Below are 21,416 nucleotides of genomic sequence, written 5' to 3'. Positions count from 1 at the left end.
GCCCTTTCTCCCGTTCTCCAACCCCAGCCCCACGAGAAAGGGGCCAGGAAGCCCCCTCGATGAGGCTCTGACGGCTCCAAAAGCTTCCTAAGGTTGCTTGTTGATTGAGTGACAAAACTGGGCAGGAGTGGAACGAGGGTCTGGCTGGGTTTAAACTCAGAACCACGCTATCCCTTGCCTGCTTTATCCAGGGACTGGCACAAAATGCCAGGGTGGGCTAAGTGGGCTTCCGGGCGGTGTCCCCCAGCACCCGGGGTGGGGTGGGGTGGAGAGGAGGGAGCCATGGAGGACAGGGAAGTTGTTTACTCTCAGCACTGCAGTCCTGGATGCCTGCCAGACCCACACACTGGATCAAGAGCACAGGCTGCCCTGCCCTTGCGCCCGCCTGCGGGAAGTGTCAAGGTTGGCTCGCCCCACAGCTTGGCTCTGAACCCCAGGGAGGTCCCAGGAGCCCCAGTGTGGGGAAGACGGCATCTGCTGCCTGCAGGCCTGATTGTAGAGCCCAGGGGGTTCCTGGAGAGCAGGCTGGGGTGAGGAGGACTCAGCCCGCCGGTCCCCCAGTGCCAGGTTGGCTGTGGGAGAAGAGGCCTGACTCACCACCCGGGGCTGGCACTAGCAAGCCCTCACCCCTGTGCTTGTCACCCAGCGAGGGCCGGGGGCTGCAGTGGCCTGGGGTGAAGGAGTGAGGCTCAGATCCTGTGATTTTTCTCAGGATGGCTCACCCCAAAGGAAGTTTTCTTTCCATTTAGGGTATGTGTCCTATATACACATTGCAAACCATCTGGCAATTAGAAAAAAAATTACCTGTCATTTCACCACCATAACACAGCCACTGCTAAGTCTCAAGTATTCCCCTTCCCCTACCTCATCCACCTCTTTGTGGCTTTGTACTTTTTTATTTTTAAATAAAATCACTTTTTGTTAAGAGGCAGAGAGAGAGTTGCCGTCACTGATTTACTCCCTAAATGCTCACAATAGCCCCAGGCAGACCAGGCCTGAAGCCTGGGGTCTGGAACTCAATCCAGGTCTCCTGTGGGTGGCAGGAGCCCAGCTCTCCGAGACGTCACCACCTCCTTCTAGGGTCTGCATTAGCAGGAAGCCGGGGTCGGGAACAGAGCCAGGACTCAAACCTGGGTACACCAATATGAGACACAGGTGTCTCAACCCCTAGGCCAAATGCCAGCCCCTCTTTTTTATGTTTGGCTAAAAACTTTAAAAATCATTATAATTATGCCATTCCCAGGTTGTGGGTTCGCATCGCTCCAGCACTTGTGACAACCCTGTGTGGGGTGCCTGTCCTTGGGAATGGCTACAGGTGAGTGGAGGCAGGGCTTTCACCCCCAGTTCAAGAATGCTTGCATTTGAAACCTACAACAGTAGAACACTGAATCACATTTAGCCATGTCTTCCCCAAACCCTGTATATTAAAAAGAATAAAATGATACAGACTGAACTGTGGTCCCGAAAGCCCTTGGTTGCCGCAGACTGGGGAAGGGACGCACAGCAGGGTGGGATTGGGACACGGCCATCCACCCAGGAGGAGCCACCAGGATCGGGTCCCCTGCTGTCTGGACTCACCACGGAGCTGCTGGGCCAGAGTGGCCAGGAGAGACGGACTGTGGGTGAAGGGTAGATTGGAGACAAAGGAGCCACTGCCACCCGCCTGCTGCCCTTTCTGATTCCTGCGGCACTGGAGAGCGGCCTGCCTGGGCCAGTGGCTCAGAGCGCAGCAGCCCCAGACCGCTCTCCCACCCATCAGCCCGCCCAGGGACACCCTCCCAACAAGTGCTCTGAGGCTCATTCAATATCAACCGAGGGGGCCACGGACTGCCTTGAGACCTGTCATAAGCAGGAAGCCACTGTCCCTGCCCCGTGCATGTAGATGCTGTAGCTGAAGAACTTCAACAAAACAGGTACAGTATCCCGAGGGGCTCGGTTCCAGGACTCCCCACGGGCACCAAAATCCACGGATGCTCCAGCCCTGTAAATGGTGTCGTACTTGCATGTAATCTGTGCAGTCCTCCTGCACCCTTCCACTCGGCTCTACATGACTCATAACACCCAATACACGTTGATGCTATGCACTCAGGTGCTGCGCTGTAGTCTTTGAGGAATAGGAGAAGAAAGTCTGTATGTCTCCAGGACAGACACACTGCTTTTCCCACATCCTTTCCACCCAGGGTGTGGAGCGGCAGAGGCAGAGCCCGTGACACCGAGGGCAAACCCTGGCCCTGGCTCCGCAAGCAGGCTCACCTGGGGTTGAGTGCGTCGCCTGCTCCCCTCCACTTATTTAACAAGCGAGTTACTTTAACCTTTCTAAGCCTCAGCTTCTTCATCTGCAGAATGGGGTTAATCTAATTTACCTGGCAGAGTTGTGGTAAGGATTAGTGATAATACATAGAGAGCGCTGGGCGTTCCGTACGCTCTCGGAAATGTTGGTTATCATTAGAGTATTACAAAACACGTGTAGAATGCTAAGGGACACGGCCTAGAACAAGAGGGTCAGGCTCCGTGGGGGGAGGGGCAGGGCGGGAGTGCTCAGCTCCAGCGATGCAGCCAAATCATCCGGAGAGTTTGGAAGTATGCTGATGCCCAGGCCCCTACCTGCCCGAGTAAACCAGAATACAGTCCGTGAATCTTTTATAAAGATTTATTTATTTGAAAGGAAGAGCGAGAAAGTGAGAGTGAGAGGGGGGAGAAAGAGAATTTTCCATCCATTGGGTTACTCTCCAAATAGCCCAAACAGCCACGATTGGGCCAGGCTGAAGCCAAGAGCCAACATCTCCACTTGGGTCTCCCACACGGGTGGCAAGGGCCCAGGTACTTTGGTCATTTTCTGTTGCTTTCCCAGGTGCATTAGCAGGAAGCTGCATAGGGAGCAAAGCAACTGGGACTCAAACCAGCACTCTGACATGGGATGCCGGTAGCACAAGCAGCGCCTTAACCCACTGCACCACAATGCCTGCCCCAATAGGCAGACTTTCTAAAACTTCCCTGGGCAGGGGACAGTGCTGTGGCACAGCAGGTTAAAGCCATGGCCTGCAGTGCCGGCACCCCATATGCTCCACTTCTGATCCAGCTCCCTGCTGATGCGCCTGGGAAAGCAGCGGAGGGCCAAGTGCTTGGGCCCCTGCATCTGTGCAGGAGACCCGGATGCCACGTGGGAGACCAGGAAGAAGCTCTGGCTCCTGGCTTCGTATCGGCTCAGCTGTGGCCACTGCAGCCATCTGGGGAGTGAACCAGCGGATAGAAGACTTCTCTCTTTCTACCTCTCTCTGGAACTCTTTAAATAAATACAATAAATCTTAAAAAACAAACTACGTGGGTGAGGTGCTCTGAGATCTATAACGGAGAGGGGGGACACCAACATGTATTGCGTTACCTACGGTGGCTTTCACAACTGTCAGCCCATCGACTTCCCGCAAGGATCCTCTAAAGCAGGGACTTCTTAAGCCCATTTCAAACAAAAGGAAGTGAGGCTTAGGAAGGTCACTTTCAAAGCAGGAGACCTGTCCCTCTCACCCCCCCACCCCCACCCAGGCCTCCTCAGTGCGGGGTGCCCCAGGGCAGGCTGTCCCACAGAACACTGACCCCAGAAATGCTGCAAGCCACAGAGGGGAGCCGCACGCACAATTTCACATTTCCTAGTGGCCCCATCAGAAAACAGGGGGAAGGTATTTTAATAATCTTAGTTTACCCAATCCAGCCATAATATTAGCATTTTCACATGTAATCAATGTAAAAGTTATTAATGGGATATTTTACATTACTTTTCACACCAAATCAGCTACCATGCATCACGGATTGAGACTAGCCATGAGGGCTTGGTTGCCACAGGCAGCTGGTGGTGACTGTGTTGGACTCTCTGAAAGACAGCTGGCCTAGGATACCTATGGGAAGACCATGAGAGCATGTGGGATAAAAGCCAGTGGCAGGACAGGTGGCAGTGGCCAAGGAGTTTCAGGTTAGAAGCCATAGGGAGTGACTGCATGTTCTAGAGTAAGAGTGACCGGGGCCAGCGCTATGGCGCAGGTTAATCCTCCTCCTGCGGCGCCCACATCCCATATGGGCACCAGTTCTAGTCATGGCTGCTCTTCTTCCAATCCAGCTCTCTGCTATGGCCTGGGAAAACAGTGGAAGATGGTCCAGGCGCTTGGGTCCCTGCACCCACATGGGAGACCCGGAAGAAGCTCCTAGCTCCTGGCTTCAGATCAGCTCAGCTCCAGCCATTGCGGCCATTTGGGGAGTGAACCAGCAGATGGAAGACCTTCTCTCTGTCTCTCCCTCTTACTGTCCATGACTCTACCTTTCAAATAAGTAAATAAAATCTTAAAAAAAAAAAAAGAGAGTGACCCGCGACTTGGCTCCTGAGATAGACCCTGTGTGGCCCGGGGAGTGGGAAGCCTGCTCACAGCTAGAGCAAAGAAGGGTGCTGAGGCCAAGGAAGTCCCAGCGGACAACCAGCCCCTCCAGTAGGACTGGGGAGCCTGGGCCCCGCTCTCACCTGAGGCTGCAGGAGGCCCAGTGTGGAGCTACCGGGGTGACTTTCCCTCCCGGGGAAGGTGGGCAGGTGGTCCCAGCAGCCCCGGCTGGCAGGAGGCCACTGGGGGAGCAGAGGCTGCTTCACAGAGCCTCGGCTCCCCTCCCACGGAAGCGGTTCACACCAGATCCCTCCTCCCGCGCCCCACCTCGCCTGCAGCCCATAAAGGGTAATGAAGCTGAAGTTAAAATAGTCACATGAAACCCACTCATTTGAAAGGGCACCTGCTTTAAAGGCCAAATTTCCTGAGCCCAGGTTTATACATTAAGCTGCAGAAAGACCCAATTAATTCAGACCCCACTCACTGTGAATTTGGGAGAAATTCTGCCTCGGGCTGGTCTGAAGTCTTTCCTTTCGCACTATCTATGAAGAAACGGTTTGCTAAGCAAATAAATAGTGCAGGCCAGATTACACAGACAGGTCTGGCGTGCCGAACTGTTTTTAAGGATTTTAAACATTGCTTCAGCAGCCCCATTCCCAGAGAGCTAATGAGATCATTACAGCTGCTCCTTATCTATGTAGTTCAACATTGCAGTTTTCCAAGCATTTTCAAACCTGCTCGCTGATGTGACCCTCAAGTGGCAATGCCATCTTTTTCCAGCCTCCAGCAACTGTGGGTATGTGGTGGGTTCTTTATATTTGCCAAATGAATGGAAGTGGGCATGGCAAAGACTATTAGTCCATTTTACAGGTGAGAACAATGAGGCTTAAGGGAGTTAATTACAACATGTGCTCTCTGGGCCACAAGGGCCTTGGGGTGTCTTAAATCTGAAGCAGCCACATGGTTTGGTCTGATGCTGGGTTTGGCTTGCAGGATCTCCAATACTCAACAGCATTCTATTAGCTGAGTTTAGGACCAGCAACAGAAAAACCCGTATTTTCCTTTGTAAATTGCCCTTGCCTCAGGTAAGGGATATGTGCGTCATGGGGCTAGGGCCTTGGCGCTGCCCACCATGGTCCCCCAGCTCTGACCAGGATCACCCACTGCCAGCGCAGGGCAGTCTCCTGGGGGGAAAGAGCTGGAAGGGATGAGCCAAGGTCTGGGCCTGGCTCCTTCAGGGAGTGCTTCCCCAGGCTCAGGCCCCTCGGGGGCAGGGAGCCCTTGGGCCTTTGGCCCTCCCAACCACTCACCGGTGGCTCCAGATCCAGGGGTAACAGCAGAGGCTCTGCTGGGGTGGCGGTCCCTCCCTCCCTGCCCTTTGTTCTGAAGGTCCTGCCGGCTTGGAACACCGCGCAGGGAAAATTCTCTGACCATGAGATCTGCAGGCTGCAGGGTCCCGGGGGAGGCCCAGCCCGGGGCTCTTTGGCGCTGCAGCTGGAAGGAGGGGTTGGGTTTCAGCGAGCCGAGTGGAGCCGAGCGGGGCTGGGGGAAGGCAGCCTGCCTTCCTGGCGGTGAGGGAGCCGGCCCCACAGCCAGCGGTGACAGCTTCCTGTCGGGGGGTGGGGGGCAGGTGACCGCACCCCATTTGGCGGATTAGGGGGTGAAAGGCCCGGGAGGGGGCGAGCGGGTGGGCAATCAGCCGGCTGGGGGGACCGCAAGGCAAAACACCAATTCCGTTTTTTGCTAAATGAATTCTGCTGGCTCCTTGTCACACGGTCCAGCGAGCCTTGTCTGCCTCCAGAGGGGAGGGAGAGGTGAGTGACCTGTTACAGGTTACAGACTGTTTGCTTAAGGTCCCCTCCCCACCCCCAGGTGGCCACACACACCCCTGTAGTGTCTGCCAGGGCGGGAGTGCAGTAGCCACAGAACCTGCGGGGGAAGGGGCGATCTGGCTGTGACATGGAGCTGGCGCATGGCGACGTGGAAGCGCCGTGGACACAGCTTGACCTCCCTGGGGTCAGGTGCAGCCCAGGCAGAGGACTGGGTCTTCTGCTGAAACCATTCTGAGAAGGGGCATGAGGCCTGCTCTGGACCAGCCCAGTTCTGTTCCAAGAGGCATTTATAGAGCACCTACTGTGTGCGGAAGTGGGACACAGACACGAGGGGAGCACGGTACTGCAGGCTGCAGCCCTGGGGTTCAGAGTGAGTTTCCCGGAGTAGATGCGCCTCCAGGTAGGGAGAGGTCAGTAGGAAGGTGAGGTCCCTAAGGAGTCAGGTCAGCGGTGGGCTTCCAGGGGGCAGTTCCCAGCCCCACCTGGTAGGCAGCTGTGCCCCTGCCCTGTCACCACTGCCTAGGAAGGGACCCAGAACCCCAGAGATCTGTGGGAGGTGGCAAGGGGCAGCCGCTGGAGAGCACTGGCTGTCCAAGGGCACCGACCTAGAAAGGGCTTCCGGGTCAGCTGAGCTCACCTTCCCTCCCCAAGCCGCACTCCTGAAGGGCGCAGTGAATGTCAGGGAGGCGGGGAGTCGCCATGCCGCCCGCCAGGTGCAGGCCTGCCCCTGCTGCACCATCTGAGGCAAAGCCCGCCACCTCCACCTCCGCCTCTGCCTCTGAGGGGTTTCTGGTGTGGCTGTGTGTGCCCTGCTCCATGTCTGTTGTTTACACAGCTCAGAGACATGGAGTTAGAAAAACACGTCTTCCTTCCCACTGAAGGTGCTATGAGTAACAGCAGGGCCGAGGCGCGCCTGGGGCAGAGGCGCCCCTGGGGCAGAGGCGCCCAGGCTGACGTGCCCACGGGCTCAGAAGCCCCTCCGTCCCGGCTACCTGCTCGCCAGTGTCCCGGAGCTGGGTTCTGGCTCTCAGCCTGCTGCTCCACAGGCCTGGGACGCTGGCCCTCCGCAGTCTGGCCACCAGCGGCCACCTTACCTGAGTGCCCTGAGGAGGATGGGGGGTGGGGGAGGAGCAGGCTGGATGATGGCATTGACAGCCACAAGGCTGTGAGGAGCAAGGCTGCAGGATGGAGGTGGGGAGTGAGGAGGTGGGACTGTTCGCTGCTCTGAACCGGCACGGTGGGCCTCACCGTATCCTCTACAGCACCTTCCTTCCTTCTGCTTCCCTGCAAAGATGCCCCTGTGCCCCGCAAGTCTACAAGCCGCGCCGATACAGTGGACAGAGACTTCCTCAGGGCTTCCTCCCACAGGCTTGGTTCAAAGATCCTCCGCTCCCCCAACCACCGCCCAATCTCACCCCCATCATCTCCTTCCTTCCACCTCCCCACGGCTTCTGCATTCCCTGTCCGGCGGCCCTTCTCCCTGCGTGTCTGAGTCTTCTCGCTCACGCTCTGCCCGTCCATCAGTCCTGTCCCTCAGCAATCAATGGGTGGAGCTGCTTTCCTGGTTTGTAGCATGGTGGAAGCCCTTCCACTCTAGGAGTCCGGGCGCCTGCGCAGGTGTGCACACGCCCCCACCCCCACCCCAGCCCTGCTCCGTCCGGATTCACTCTGCTGCAGGCCAGTTGATGGCATTGGGTACCCACAAAGTACCACCGGGAGAGGAGAATCGGGAGGCAGTGGGCTGAACCTCGCTCCCTGGACTAGTTCAAGTATTCCTGAGTTCTAAAAAAAAACCGCCCACATATTTCTGAGCCAAGAATCCCCCCAAGGAGCGGCTCAGTGTCTGGGGTTACGGAGTCTCTGTTACTTCAGCAAAGCGTACTACAAGCCATTTACTGGTTTAATTTAATTATTTATGATAACACTTCAGAGTAGAAACTACACTTGTCAAAATAAAGGGGACTTTGTGCTGCAATGACCCAGATTTTATTGTTGCATTACCTAATGCACCGAAGCCTGGTCAGCGGCACCAGACCTCTTGGCAACTTGGACAAGTCAGCGGCGAATGAGCAGGGCCGAAAGGGCTTACTGCCTCCCGGGGGGCTCACTTTAACCTGCTCCAACCAAAAGGCATTTTGGGTCCACCCTCCCAGTCCCGGTGCAGCACCCTCTTTCCTCCCGAAAAGCTGGTTCCTACACACTTAAAAAAATGATGTATGCATTTGAAAGGCAGAGAAGGAGATCGTCCGTCCACTGGCTCCTCGGTTCACTCCCCCAAAGGGCTGCAATGACTGGGCTGGTCCAAGCTGAAGCCAGGAGCCAGGAACTCCACCTGTATCTCCCACATGGGTAGCAGGGGCCAAGGACTGGGGCCCTCTTCCCAGTGCGTTAGCAGGAAGCTGGATTGGAAGCAGAGAACTGGGACTTAAACCCAAACCGGTGCTTCCACTCTGGGTGTGCGTAGGCGGCAAGCACAGTTTACCCCTTTGCGCTGCAGCCCCAGCCCCCTACACACACTTGACCGCTTGCTGTTTCCTGCTGGGCCTGGGGTCGCTTCCCTTCCTTTGCACATGCAATGCCCTCTGCCTAGGATTCTTCCCCATCGTCTGCTACGTTAAGGACTCCTAACCTTCTCTGCACAATAGATCCCACTGCATTTAAGGACTCAGATTCCTGGGACTGGAGCTTACAGGCTACCCCGGGGTGTGCCTCTTCTCAATCTAGGACTCCACAACCCTTTACTCTGTTCCCGGCAGCTTCTACTCCTTGGCTCTGAGTCCCTTGAGGTCAGGGTCTTTATCTTTTGCCTCTACACTCTCAGCCTGGCAAAATGCTCAAGCAAGGATGGCTGGTTGAGTTCCTGGGCAAGTAGTATATATATATAGATTTTTTTTTGACAGAGATTTTATTTATTTGAGAGTCAGAGTTACAGAGAGAGTCCATCTGCTGGTTCATCTCCCAGATGGCCACAATGGACAGGACTAGGCCAGGCCAAAGCCAGGAGCCTGGAACTCTATCTGGGTCTCCCACATGGGTGCAGGGGCCCAAGCACTGTGCCGTCTTCCACTGCTTTCCCAGGCCATTAGCAGGGAGCGGATCAGAAGTGGAGTAGCCGGTCCAGGAACCCGTGCCTGTATGGGATGCTGGTGTCGCAGGCAGCGGCAGCATTTTGAAGAACTAAGACTTTGTATCCTCCGCCTGCAGCGCGGGCACACCGGGTTCTAGTCCCGGTTGGGGCGCCAGTCCTGTCCCGGCTGCTGCTCTTCCAGTCCAGCTCTCTGCTGTGGCCCGGGAGTGCAGTGGAGGATGGCCCAAGTCCCTGGGCCCTGCACCCGCATGGGAGACCAGGAGAAGCACCTGGCTCCTGGCTTAGGATCGGTGAAGCGCGCCGACCGTAGTGGCCATTAGGGGAGTGAACCAACGGAAAGAAAGACCTTTCTCTCTGTCTCTCTCTCTCTCTCTCATTGTCTAACTCTGCCTGTCAAAAAATTTAAAAATTAAAAAAAAAAAGAACTAAGACTTTGTTAGAGTCACACAGACTGAGTCCAGGGCCCCAGCCTAGCCCCTTGGCCCCTCGGGGCCTGTAGGCCCAGGCTCTTCCTTTGGTGAAGAGACTTTGAGGGCGGGAAAGTCCCGGCTGTGCTGGGGGAAGGGGCGTGGGGAGAGGCGCGCTCGCGGCACAGTGCCAGTGCCGAGGGCGTGTGATCCGGCCTCCCTGTTCACAGCCAGCCTGTCAGGACCAGCTTTGGATGCTTACTTCTTATTAATGACCCTCCCCTGGGTCCCGAAGCTAACAAGTTCTCTCACTACCCAGCCACCCGCCTCGGCCCCTGCCTCTCCACTACTCACACCAGTGACGCTGGTGATGACAGCCTAGGTGACCCACAGCCAAACCTAGCGCTGAATAGCCCAGAGACGGAAGGGGAACCTACCTGGCAGAAGCCCCCTTCCGCCCGCCCACACAGTCAGTCATTGCTCAGGCAGCAGAACGAAAAGAAACAAAACGGGTGGGTGTCGTGGTGCAGCAGGTTAGGCTGCCGCTTGGAGCACCTGTAGCCCCTACCCGAGTGCTGGTTTCAGTCCTGGTTACTCTGCTTCTGATCCACCTTCTTGTTCAAGGGGCCGGGAAGGCAGCAGATGATGGTTCAAGTGTCCCTATCACCCACGTGGCCTTGGCTTCGACCTGGCCCTATCAGCTTTTTGCAGGCATTAGGGGACTGAGCCAAGAGATGGACGATCTCTCTCTCTCTCTCTCTCTCCTTGCCCCCCGAGTGTGTGTGTGTCAGTCTTTGAAAAAAAAAAAAAAAACAGACAAAAGGAGTCCGGTCCCTAACCATAAGGGGTTCAGTCTGGATGGGGAGTCAGAAACCATGATTCTGGTGCCCTGGGATTGCCCTCCATCTCTACTCTCCCATCTGTAACGAGAATCATTTCCCACACTGTCAACTTGACATTGACAAAGCACTTCTCGTGTGAACTGGGGTTCCTCCCAGGGAGAAGAGTGAGTATCCTTAACATTTCCAAAATTATGGGGTGGGTGTCATGGTATAGCAGGGTAAGTCGTTGCCTGTGATGCCATTGGGGGAATGAACCAACCGATGGAAGATCTTTCTAACTGCAACTCAAATTAATAAATCTTAAAAAAAAAAAAAAACCTGTTTATTTGTGAGGCAGAGGGACAAAGACATAGACAAGCACAGGGTCAGAGAGAGCTCCTAGCCACTAGTTCTCTCCCCAGATGCCCGCAAAGCTGGGAGCTGGGCTGCACAGAGCCAAAGCCAGGAAGTCGGAGCTCAACCCGGGTTTCCCGTGTGGGTGGCAGCTACCAAGTACTTGAGTCAGCATCTGTTGCCTCCCAAGGTGCACATCAGCAAGAAGCCGTAACCAGGAAGCGGACCTGGGCCTTGAACCCAGGAACTGTGGTATGGGACACAGGGTCCCAAGCAGTGGCCTAACCGCTCCATGAAACCCCTCCCCACCCTACTGGTTTCTCTGTCTCTGAAACCACAAGAGCTCTGAGCGGTCCAGGTGGGTTTGCTTAGGGGGAACTCCTGGTAGGGGAACTTTTGGAGGCCCACAGTTTGCAAATTGATGGCTTCCTGGAGGTGTTCGCTGAGGAGCCAGGCATTTTCAAGGAGGACTTAATGAGCCATGGAGTCAGAGGGACCTCGGGAACCACCCCAGCCAATGGCTGTCCCTGCAGCTGGAGGCTCGGATCACGCGAGGGCTTTGGGAATGGGGGGAATGGCGGTGTCTGGAACCCAACTGGCGCAGAATTTCTTGAAAGTTCCACGGGGACCCCGGTGTGCGGCCCAGGTTGAAAGCCCCAATCTAACAGACTAGCCTATTTGATGTCTGGGGCTCCGAGGCCCAGGGAAGTGTAACTTGAGCAGAAGCCTGTAGGAAGCAGCAGAGAAAAACAGCCGAGCAGCTGAAGCCTTGCCCGCCCGTGGTGCTGGGCCACCTCTCCAGGTCTCGCTCGGGGAGCTGTTCACAGTCAGCGGGCCCTGCCGTCCTGGGGGAGCCCTCGCTGTGCACACATCCTGAGGCTGTTGCCAAGAGCTGCCTGGCCTCTTTCCCAGTGTCCAGAGGCAGAGGGCCATGCGGGCAGGTGAGGTGAGGGCCTTCAGTCCGGGGTGGGGGGGGGGGGGCTCGGGCCAGAGTAGATGGTGATTGTCTTAAACAAACAGGACTTGTTGCAGGAAAACGTTTGTCGGCACGGGGCAGCCGCACCATTCATCATGGTGGCTCCAGGACCAAGGGCAAGAAGTCAGCCTTTGAGGGGCCCGGGGCCCCCAGGGAGGGGCAGGGGGCTGCTCCCCCGAGACCAGCCCTGAGAAGATGTCCGGAAAGCTAATGAGCGACCAGACAGCTGCAGCTTGTTAAGGAGCGCCTGGGGCCCGTTGTAACTGAGACCTTGAAATACACATCGTAGTCAAATAAACAGCATCCTCAGGCCCAGCGCCCACCGGCTGGACTCTCCAGGCCCGGACTGTCCAGCCCAGCCCACCCAGCTCCTCCCCTCCCTCCCAGCCCGTCCCATTGCTGTAGCTGCTGGGGGCCAAGCCTCTTCTTCCACGCTGGCCTCCTTCCTTGACTAGGTTATGACTGGGAGAGATGGATGCAGCCAGGTTTTCTGACCATTCCTACCCACACCTCCTCTGGCTACAAATAGCTGGGGCTTCATCCCAGGCCCTGTCACCCTGCCTAGGTCCCCCTGAGTTGCACAAAGTCAGGGTGGCATTGCGGGACCCTGGAGCACCTCTATCAGGACACAACCACCCCTCCGCCCCACAATTGGGTCACATCCTCCTGAAAAGACCAAGAGGCAGCTGCGAAGAGCCAGGCCATGGTTTTCCACACTCACTCTTTGATCAGAACCCTTTTCAAAGGACACCTCCTCTGTGAAGCCTTACTGGATTTCCCCTGCAGAGCAAATCGCCTGTTTTGTGTGCTCAGTGATTGTGTGCATCAGGCCCTTGAGAGTGCTCTTCACCAGGTGGCGTGGGGGTCTGTCCCCTGCCATGCTGAGCTCCTCAAGCAGGGGTCATGTCCCATATGCTCGAGCTCACTCCACTCCCCCACAGTACCTCAGCTCCCTGCAATGTCACACACTCCAGTGGTACCTGGGCTTCCCACAGTGTCCCATCACAGATCGCTCACGCCTCCACAGTGTACCCCAATTCCACACCCAGCTTCCCACGCGGTTCACCCTCCAAGGAGGACACCTCGGCTCCCCACAGGGTAGCACTCAAATAGAACATTTTACTTCACTGCAAGGACACAGCGAAGCAGCTAGCGATGTCTGGCCAGCTGTCTGAGCACTTGCCACGGCCACCAGACCCGTCTCTGGCCTGCTTGACGGGCACCAATGAGGCTGAGCAGAGGGATGGTCTCTGGATGCGTCCAGGTCACAGCCTGGTCTTGTCCCACCACCTTGAATCATCACCACTGACACGGGCCAGGTATCAAACCTGCTGACACATATTCTAAAAAAAAGTGGTGTGTGTGTGTGTGTGTGTGAGTGTGAGTGTGTGTGTGTGAAACAACATCTATGGAAATTGTATTTATTTGCCCAGGCATTGTTTGGGTACTTACAAAATTTGTAGAAGTTGAAATTAAAAAAGATTAATTTATTTTCATACAAAAATTTAAAAATCCATTATACTTTTTTCAATTACTCATTTTCCATGAATTATTTGAATTACCCTCACATGCATGGACTTCAAAATTCTTTGTACCTAAATAAACTTCTTAAACCATTTTCCCACAATCTTGTTGAAGTCTCAATATATACAATGAGATTCAATTTTTAGCAACTCCCGGGAGATGGTGTCATTGAACTCACTTAGTAAATAAGGAGGGGTCAGCTCTGTGGCACCACAGATTGTCACCTCCTACAGCACTGACATCCGCTATGGTCACTGCTTCAAATCCCAGCTGCTCCACTTCCGATCCAGCTTCCTGCTGATGCACCTGGGAAAGCAGCAGAAGATGGCCCAAGTCCCTGCATCCCTGCACCCAGTGGGAGACCCAGATCAGACACCTGGCTTTGGCTTAGTCCAGTCACAGCGGTTGTGGCCATTTGGGGAGTGAACCAGTGTATGGAAGGAGTCTCTCTCTCTTTCTCTCTCTCTCGCTCCTCTTTCTATAACTAAATCTGCCCTTTAAACAAATAAATAAATCTTTAAAATCAGTAAACAAGGACACTTGGCAGGGTGCCACTGGCACTGAAGTGCAGTGAGTTAAGCCTTGTGCCTTTGGCATCCCCTATCAGAGTGCCGGTTCAAGTCCTGGCTGCTCTGCTTCCAATCCACCTTCCTGCCCATGTTCCTGGAAAGCCAGTGGATCATGGCCAAGTGCTTGAACCCCTGCCACCCACGTGGGAGAGCCAAATGGAGTTCCTTGCTCCTGGCTTCAGACTGGCCCAGGTCTGGATGTTGTGAGCATTTGGGGAGTGAACCAGAAAATGGAAGATCTGTTTCTTCCTCTCTCCCTCTCCCTCTCCTTTCTTATTCTGCCTTTCAAATAAATATTTTAAAAAAGTAAGGGCAGTTTAAGCTTACCCAGGACCACATAGCTTATGATTTTAGAGCTGAACTTGAACCCTGCTCCCACAACTCCAAAATCTATTAGCCCAGTCTCAGCCCAAAGATCAGCATCTCGTGCTGACAGCTTCTGACCACAGCTGGATATAGGCTCCCTGCCCGAGGGATAATCCAGAGACAGCCAAAGTTGGTCGTGACCACATGCTTCTGCACAACGTGTGTGAGGTCCTCAGCCTCTTTCTCCCCAAACTGGCCTCCCTCTCCTTCTCTGCCCCCCATCCTCGCCTTGACCCGCCGTTGGTTCTGCAATGCCGACACCCACCCCCCACCCCTCCTGCCTCGTTTCCATCCCTTCTTCCCAGCCGTACCGCCCTGCCGAGGCAGCGTGCAGGGGCTCAGGGTCGGGCTTTCCAAGTGACTGCCTTCCTCCTCCGCCCTGCACTCCCTCAACCCTCACGAGACGGAATACGCCGGATCGGCAGTGCTCGTCCTTCTGTGTCTGTTTTGTTTAACCAGCACGGGGTCTGTAAGGCTCACCATGTGGTAGCATGGAGAGAATCCCCTTCCTTTTTGTGGCTGAGTAATACTCCGTGTGTGCTCGGGCCACGTTTTTTCATCCATTCAGCCCTCAATGAGTGCGGGTTGCCTTCGCCTTCTATCTATTGTGAATAGTGCCGCCGTGAGCACGGCTGTCCCCTGCTTCTTAGTGTGGCCTTCATCTTCTTATTTGTTCCTTTCCCCCCGATTGGAAACCCACACAATGTGCAACACCAACAAAGCTCACATTTTCCGGGACAATCCCAGCTTTTTTGTCTGTATCCTTACCAGCCACAGCCAAGTCCCAGAAATCCTAATAAATGTTTTCCTTCCATGTCTCAGATCCAGAAAAAATCCAAGAGTCCTCTATGCAATCCTGATTTTTTTTATTCAGACAGTGTCATCCCTTTGAAAAGCCCCTCCCACATTCAACAAAGAGCAAACATCTTCGCTTGGCCCTGCCACCTCCAGGCACCGTCTCTGTCCTTCCATTTCCTGCCAACGCCTGCCCCGAGTGCACCGCACACTTCTGCTTCCTCACCCCCTGCCACTTTCTTAATGCCCTGCAATCTGGCCTCTCGAACAACTCTGCTGAATCCGCTCTCGCCAAGGTCACCGCCGACTTCTTTTCAAAGCAAGTTTCGATTGTTCTATTGCTTGATTATCAAATAAATGGCCACGAAATAAATGCCAGAAAAACTGGCAAGGAAAGAGCAACGTACAGGAGCGGGCAAGGGCTCACCCAGCCGCCATCACGCCACCCAGAAACAACCACCGTGCACTGGCCGGGTGTCCTTCCTGTTTACCTCTCCTTGGAGCGCCTGTCTTCTCTGGCTCCTGTTCCGATCGCATCACGTCCTTTGCGAGATGATCTCCAGCTGAGCCTTCCCAGGATCTCGATGGTTCGGGAGCTGAGTTCCGAAAGCCGTGCCAGAACCCTCCCTGAAAGCCAATGAGTAGCCCAGGGCACGTGGTTATTGTAAGTCAGAACAGGGCTCAGGGGAGAAACCCAAGTCAGCAAATAGGTGGCAGGGCGTCCCCCGACCCGCATCACTGCCCTGTGCACTCCCATCACCCTCCAGTCGGCATTCTGACATCACCTCTGCTGCCTCCCCCGCACAGTCGTCACTGTCTCCTCTGGTGCCCCCATTTCCTCCCAGTTCTTTCTCCTGTTGCAGAAATGACTTCCTTGACGTACAATGATCTGCTAACTTGGCTGAGTCCCTCTCTAGACTGCCAGCTCTTCGAGGACAAGGACCCTCTGTCACTGCTCTGTGCAGTTCCAGAACCCAGTAGAAAGCCCGTTGGCCAGTTCTAAGGCTCAGAGAGAGGCGCTGGCGTGCCCAAGGTCACCTTGCCACACACTTCCAAGGGACCACCGACCACCGGGCCTGTGGGACTCCTGGTCTGGTGGTCCTTTCTCAGCACCATGGTGGAACACCAGGCCACAGCATTAGGACAAAGGCTCCTGGTACAGTCACTAGGAGCTGCCAGCCCTCCCCTTGCAAAGTAGAGACACAGACTGGGGAGGGCGGCGAGGACAAGCGGAGGCACAGCCCCAGTGCCCCTGAGCCTTCCACTCTCAGGGCAAGGCTACCTGTTCCATCTCCCAATTCACCAACAGAAACTGTTCTCTAGGACTCACTTAACCTTGACCGATCCGATCACCATAATCCCTACCCTGAAATTCCATGCCGGAAGCCCTGGGATAGCTCAGGCTCTCTCTCCCAAAAGTTAAAGCCAGGTAAACAGGGGAGGCCCAGAGCCCCACCCGCCGTGGGAAAGGTGTTCAGAGAAGACAGGGGTGCACATCGATGACGCACAAGACATCAGGGAGGAAGAGAGGGAAGAGGAGATGCTGATCAGTCCCAAAAGGCAGGATTCGACGTGGAGGGAGAATGCAAGAAGAAAACAGTGGGAAGCAAAGTGCGGACATGAGTTTGCATGTGGCCCCCCGGAAACTGCACCTGTCAGCAGCTTCCCCTTCTGTGCTCAAGGGCCCTCCCGTGACCCCCGAGTCACTCCCCAGACAGCTCCAGCACATAGCATGCAGGGGGCTGGGGGTTGGAAGGTCTGTGGGCTTTGCAGACAGTCTACAGAGCTGGAGATCCTGCTTCCGCCCTGTATCAGTTCTGCGAGTGGGAAAGTCAGGTGGTATCTCTGAGTCTCAGCTTTCCTCTCCAGAAAATGGGGATGACTGGGAAGTTGTTGGAAGGGTCCGAATGCCATACATGCGGTAGTGGCCCAGTGAGGGCTCAGTATATGGTTTCAGCCACACCGTCAGTACTGTTGTAAGAACTGCCCCTTCACACAACCAGCTGCTCAGGGGACGCGGTCCATCTCCCGACCCCTCACCCTTAGATTGGGACCCCACCTCCCTCTGGCACCTCTGCCTTTGCTGGGGTGAGGTAGAATCACAAGACCTGGATCCCACTCCCCTTAGTCGTGCGGCTTGAAGCAAAGGATTTCAACTCAGCATCTCCACCTGTCGAAGGGGATCAGCAGCTCCCACGGCCCCGGGCTGGTGGCAAGGAGCGGTGGTGGATGTGCTGGCGCCCCGGGGAGGCTCAGTTGGGAAGTCCGTGCCTCCTCTCCCACCTTCCCAGCACCCAGAGGAAGTGCAGAGCCTGGCCTAGGAGATCAGGGAGGAGTTAGGGAAGAAGAGACAGCGGCGTGCAGTCCTAAAAGGATGGGGAGGGTGGGTCCAGCATGGGGTCCGGGGCGGGCTTGGGTCTGAGTTGCTAGGGGCGGGGGGCAGTGCCCAGAGATGAATGCATAAGTAACCAGCCGTCCCAATCTTGCTTCAAAAGCCCTGGTCTCCAACCCTTTAATCATGGAGCTGCTCTTCCCTGGCCACCGTCCAGGGCCCCGCCCGCCCACTTCTCATGCAGAGGAGTGCCCGTGGAGGGAGCCCTGGTTCCTTGCAGCCTGCCTGTTTTGCATGGCATGTGCTTGCTAATCGATCCCAGGAACCCAGGGGGCTTTCTCTCTCAGCTGACTCACCCCATACCCGTACACAGCATCCCCCCAACCCCGCACAGCTCACCCCACCTCCTAGGCTGGCCGCCAGGTTCCCCACTGTCACCCTGCCTCTGACCAGGCCCGCCTTTCGGCTCTGCCAGGCTGGGAAATGAGTGTGACAGGACGGCGGCGTCCTCTCCATGGTGACCATGTTGCACGAAGCGAAGCGTCAGTCCCCAAGGCCTGACAGTTCCGAGCGTTCTCATGGGACAATGGAAACCTAATATTAGAAAGTGAGCCGGTCTCAGAAAATCCAGGACATGTGTTTGCCATGTTTGCTGATTCCCAGCCCCCTGCCCCTAGCAAGCGAACCTCTTTTTATGCAAGGAGGAGTATTCCTTTGGAATCAGGAGTGAGAGCTATGCCGGGGTGGGTGGAGAGAGGGGATTGCATATGAAATCACATTTGGCAACTTGAGTTGTATATTGAATGCACTAATGGAGTTGGCTTCTTGAAGAAAAGACCAGTGATTCTTTTTCAGATGGGAATGAATTCATACGGGAAAGAACTCCAATAGAAAGAGCTATTTTTAGGTTGGGGCATACTGGAGCTGCTTAAACTGAGGCACACCGGTGTTCAGTTTGCAACCCTCTCGTTTGAGTTTGCTTGGTATTGGGATTCGACCGCCGTTCTGTCCTGTGCACTCCTTCCCAGCGGAGGTGAGGCGCGGCGCGGCATGGCGGAGTGGACAGCCCTGGGGACTCGACGCCCCGCTGGGCCCGGGTTTGAAGCTTTGCTCCACTGCTTCCCAGCAGGCGGCCTCACTGACTGAGATCTTCCCAGCCGGGATGGGGCTGGGGCTGGGGGGCAATGGGCAGATGCAAGGTGGGGGCCTCGAGATTCCTCCACCATAGCTTCGGTGGGAGGATTAATCCAGGGCACAGGAGAGATGCATCTAGGAGCTTGTTCCCCACCCCCCCACACACACACCGGGCTCTCCCTTCAGAAGTTCTTAAAAACTAACATCTGCCAGCTTAGGGAACACATCTGCCGGCTTCCCAGAACACCATTAGGCCCTGCAAACCTGAGCACATTCAGCTTTTGTAAATCATCTTCAACCAGGACTCCCCTTATCCCAGATGGGCTCCCCCCGCTCCTGAGTTCTGAGCCTTGGCTGACAATGAAGCTGCAAGATTAGAGTCAACCAAGGCACCTTGTGGAGAAACCCCCTGCTGGTCTCTGCTCCCCGCACCCAGGCATGGCTGGCCCAGAAGTCACAGAATCCTAGCAGCCCAGGCCTGGGGGTGTCCCGAGAGAGACTGCTGCTCCAGCTCCCTGCAGTCCACAGGGGAAACTGAGGCCAGAGGTCACGGGGCCGGCTGGCGGCCGAGCCAGCAGGGAGTGCAGTGCACAGTGTCCTCTCGCCTCGGCTGCCATGGCCAGCGTGCATTCCACTGGGGTAAGGACTGTGTGTCTCCTTTGTCCCCACCCAGAGCTCTGAGTGAGTGGTGTTGGCTGATGGCTGATAGCATTCCTCTCAGAGGAAGGAGATTGAAAAAGAGTCCTGGAAGCCTCCTGGTTTTCCATCCTTGTCTGGGGCGGGGGTGGAGGGGGGGAGCTGTGTAGTACCGGAAAAGAATGCGGCCCCCGCGCCAAGACACCAGAGTTCTTATCGAAGGCAAGGGCTCCCACCCAGTCTGACCAGCGCAGTACTGTGCCAGGGCCAGGTGCCGGAAGGCAGAGGCTATTATCTGGAAGCTTGATCCTGATTTTGCTGCTGTGGGATGATGGGTAAATCAACCAACGGCTCAGGGTCTCCGTTTTCTAGAAGACAGAACAATCGGGGCCAGCATTTGTGGAGCAGCTGGTTGAGCCACTGCCTGTGACGCCACCGGTTCCACTTCCCAACCAGCTCCCTGCCAATGGCCTGGGAAAGCAGCAGAAGATGGCCCAAGTGCCTGGGCCCCTGCTACCCACGTGGGAGACCTGGATGGAGTTTCTGGCTCCTGGTTTCAGCACAGCCCAGCCCCAGCCATTGCTGCCATTTGGGGAGTGAACCAGCAGAAGGAAGATCTCTCTCTTTCTCTCTCTCCTCTCTCTCTCTCCTTTGTGCATTCTCTCTGTAACTCTGCCTTTCAAGTAATTAAATAAATCTTAAAAAAAAAAAAAAAGCAAGAAAGAAAGCAAACAGGAACAACAGTGGATCTTGCCCCCCCACACACACCTCCCAGGGATGCCAGGACTTCAGACAGCAGGTGACACAAGAGAGACGAGATGCACTCAGTACAAGTTCAAGGGCAATCTGGGAGTTGCAGGCTGAGGGACTCACAGGACAACAGCAATTCAGGGAAGAAACCATGGGATGAAGAGCGAGGGCTCTCATCAGATTTTTAAGGTGGGCCATGCCCAGAACGGGTTAGGAAACTCCCAGGTCCACCACCCTCTGCAGGGCCCAGGTCTTGCCCCTCACCCCGACACCGTGGACAGCCCCTTGAGGCCCAGGTGTGAAATGGGACTTGAGCACCCGCTCACCAGCTCCATCTTGCAGCAGGTGGGTGCAGGGCGGGAAGGCTCCCTCTCCGCAGGCTCCAGCAAGCTCCGGGCCCCCGTGGAGGTTGCCTCTCTCTACCGTCCTCCATGGGCAGGGAGCTGCGGGCCTCAGGAGTCTGGGGACCGCCGGCAGATCCGGCCTGGCAGAATGGCCACACAGGGGCAGGCTGGGGTCTGTGCTTCTGGAGGCATCCGGGGTGGGGTGTGTTGCAAGAGGAGCAGCTGGCGCTGGGCTGTGGGTGCTGACAGAGCAGAGAGGCTCTGCCCTCCCCCCTCGGGCTGGGCAGATGAGGAGTGAGTGACAGCAGCAGGTCCACGCCAAGTGGCCTGATGGGGCTCTCAGGCCCCTGCAGCCACCGCGGGGGCCCCGGAAATACCAAGGTTGGGAGGGGCCGCTGGGGCCTCACCTCCTATCACGCCGGCCTCCGCCAGGCTGTCCCTCATGCCACGGCCACACTGGTGGCCTCTCCTGGGCACCGGCGGTGGCCATTAGACTCCTGCCTCACCCCCAGCCACGTCCTGAGCCTCCTCTCCTATCGGGCTCCAACACCATCCTCAGAAAGAACCTTGTATGTTTTTCAAATTAATGCAATTAAGAGCATTAAAGTTTGCAAAAGATAGAGTTTTTCATTTGCCTTTTATTTGATTAGAGAAATTCCCACCGCACAGTTCCTCCAAATGAAACCCAGACCCGAGGCCCATTGTTCCGGGGGCTTCCATGAGAATGTGTTACCTTTCAATCTCACACACTAATGTGTTTAGCGTTACAGTCCCCCCCGGGCGGCTGCAGGAAGGATCTGGAGTCTTGATTAAAGCGGCCTTTGCTGGGCAGGAATGTGGGCTCCTCCACCCGGGAGTCACAGAGGGGCTGGGTGTTTCCTCGGCGGAGCCGCCACTCAGATGGCCGGCCCGGGGCTCGGCTCCACGGCCGTCCGTCGTGCCTGGCTGTAATTAGACATTCTCCCTTCCAACTAGCTTCTCCTCTAGCACTCCGCATCACTGCCCCCCTCCCAGCCTCAGCACACACACGGGGGTCCCACACACGCACCCCCACCGCGGTGTCGCCTTCTTGCCCTATTCCCTACTTTTCCTGCTCTCCTCTTCCCATGTTCTGGTCCCCAGCTGCT

Source organism: Oryctolagus cuniculus, chromosome 4 (assembly GCF_051225735.1).
Source record: "Oryctolagus cuniculus isolate XC-2025 breed Fujian yellow rabbit chromosome 4, ASM5122573v1, whole genome shotgun sequence".
Lineage (NCBI taxonomy): Eukaryota > Metazoa > Chordata > Mammalia > Lagomorpha > Leporidae > Oryctolagus > Oryctolagus cuniculus.
Note: the sequence above shows the minus strand (reverse complement) of the source record.